Genomic DNA, 2,935 nt, shown 5'->3' on the forward strand with positions numbered 1-2,935 from the left:
TGGGTCTGACAGGAGGAAGGTGGGGACAGGTGGGCAGGTTGTGTGCAGAGGAGGGTTGAGTCGGTATGGGGGCATGAGAATAAAACAGTTCTTCCGGGGGTGAGGCCTGGAGTGGGGACCAGAAGGAAGCTCGTGTCTGGCATCTTCAACTGTGCTTTACTGTGGTGCTGGACAGGGTCACAGAGGGTTTCGGGGCAGAACTGTCTGGAGCGTAATCGTGTGAGATGTGGGAGTGTGGAATTGAGAGGCGTCCCACACCTGCCTCGGTTGACAGGAGGACCCACTGAGGCTGTCACAGGCTGGGTGACCCCAAGAGAAGAGGGATGGGGACACTTTTATAAAGCTGTTCCCTGACTTGCAGAGCTAAGCACCCCCAGACCTGGGCTTGGCCTTGTGGGTTTGTTTCTCTCTCACACTTTCTTCTCGCTGACCTTCTCTTCCTGTGACAGCAGCACCTTCTCTCATTAAAACGAGTCATTCCTCCCTCCTGTCTCCTGTCCCCCAGACAATTAGCTCTTCATCCAGCCTGTGCATCCTGTCTTTTGCTTTGTGCAAAGCACTCATTGGAGGCAATTAGCATATATTTTCTAATTTTGTTGGTTTGTTCATCCACATATCAGTTGGTGGACATTTGGATTGTTGGACATTTTTGTCTCTTGTGAGTCGTTTGTGAGCATACGTGTGTAACTGTGTGCTTGTTCACTTGTATACAATTCTTTTTTATTTCTACTTTTCATTGTGGTAAGAGCACTTATCATGAGATCTACCCTCTTTGTAGGTTTCTGTCCCACTAACATATTGTTCGCTACAGGCATGTGGTTACACAGGGATATCTAGAATTATCTATGTTGGAGAATTAAAACCTAGACCTAGAAGTGAAATTCCCTGGTTATATGGTAATTCTGGGTTTAACTTTTTAAGGATCTGCCAAAGCGGTTTCCACAGTGGCTGATCCATCTCACATTCCCAAAAGCAAAATGTGAGGGTTCAGATTCCTCCACTTCCACAATAACACTTGTATTCTTTCTGAATTATAGTCAATATAGTGGGTGTGAAGTGGTATCTCATTGTGCTTTTATTTGAATTTCCTCTTGACGAAATCATTTGAGACTCTTTTCATCTGCTTGCTGCCCATTTGTGTATCTTGTTTGTGGAATGTCTGTTTAGGACATATGACTAATTTTAAAATTGATTTTTTGTTTGTTTTTGCTATTGAGTTAAGGGTGTTCTTTATATATTGTGAATACTACTCTCTGGTTAGATATTTGGTTTGTAAATATTTCCCACCATTTTGTAGGCTGTCTTTTCCACTTTCTATTGCACATGCATTTTTAATTTTGATGAATTTCAATTGAGCTATTTTCTTTCCTTTACTACATATCTTTTTGGCATGATATTGAAGGAACTGCTGTCAAGTCAAGGTTAAGAAGGCTCAGTCTATGTTCTTCTGTCAGACTGTGTCATTTGAGCTCTTATTTTGTTTTTTTTGTTTTTTTTAATTTATTTTTTTCCATAATATTTTATTGTCAAATTGTTTTCCATACAACACCCAGTGCTCTTCCCCTCAAGTGCCCTCCACCATCACCACCACCTGTCTTCCCCCCTCCCCCCTCCCCCCCAACCCTCAGTTCATTCTCAGCATTCAATAGTCTCTCAAGTTCTGCATCCCTCTCTCTCCCCAACTCTCTCTCCCTCCTTAGAGCTGATTTTTATATGCAGTGTGTGTAAGGATCCAGCTTCATGGTCTTATATGTGGCCATCCAGTTTTCCCCAACACAATTTGTGGATGAGATTATTCTTTCTTCACTGACTTGTCTTGGTACCTTGTGAAAGTCAACTGATCATATGCATAGGTTTATATCTCATGCTCCAAAAGTGTTCCGTGCAGCAGTGTACCTGTCTTGGTGCCAATACCACCCTGTTGGATTACACTGTTTTTAGTAAGTTTGAAATCAGGAAATGTGTTTTCCAACTTCATTCTTTTCAAGATTCTGGGCATCGTGAGTCTTTTGCAAAGTTTTTTTTTAATGCTTATTTCTTTTTTTTAAATATTTTATTGTCAAATTGATTTCCATACAACACCAAGTGCTCATCCCCACAAGTGCCCTCCTCCATCACCACCACCTCTTGTCCCCCTTCCCCCTTTCATTTCAACCCTAAGTTCATTTTCAGCATTCAATAGTCTCTCAAGTTTTACATCCCTCTCTCTCCCCAACTCCGTTTCCCTCTTCCCCTCCCCCTGCTCCTCCATTGGGTTTCTCCTGTTTTCCTGTTAGACCAATGAGTGCAAACATATGGTTTCTGTCCTTCTCTGCCTGGCTTATTTCGCTTAGCATGACACCCTCGAGGTCCATCCACTTTGCTGCAAATGGCCATATGTCATTCTTTCTCATTGCCATGTAGTACTCCATCGTGTATATATACCACATCTTCTCAGTCCACTCATCAAAAATCTCCCAAAGAATAAGAGCCCAGGGCCAGATGGCTTCCCAGGGGAATTCTACCAGACATTTAAAGCAGAGCTCATACCCATTCTTCTCAAACTATTCCAAAAAATAGAAATAGAAGGAAAACTTCCAAACTCATTCTACGAAGCCAGCATCACCTTGATACCCAAACCAGACAGAGACCAAGCCAAAAAAGAGAACTACAGACCAATATTTTTAATGAATACAGATGCAAAAATACTCAACAAGATACTAGCAAATCGAATTCAACAGCATATAAAAAGAATTATCCATCATGATCAAGTGGGATTCATTCCTGGGTTACAGGGCTGGTTCAATATCTGCAAATCCATCAATATGATCCATCACATTAACAAAAGAAAGGATAAAAACCATATGATCCTGTTGATAGATGCAGGAAAAGCATTTGACAAAATATAGCACCCTTTCTTAATAAAAACCCTTGAGAAAGTCGGAATAGAAGGAAC

Source organism: Suricata suricatta, chromosome 16 (genome assembly GCF_006229205.1).
Source record: "Suricata suricatta isolate VVHF042 chromosome 16, meerkat_22Aug2017_6uvM2_HiC, whole genome shotgun sequence".
Taxonomy (NCBI): domain Eukaryota; kingdom Metazoa; phylum Chordata; class Mammalia; order Carnivora; family Herpestidae; genus Suricata; species Suricata suricatta.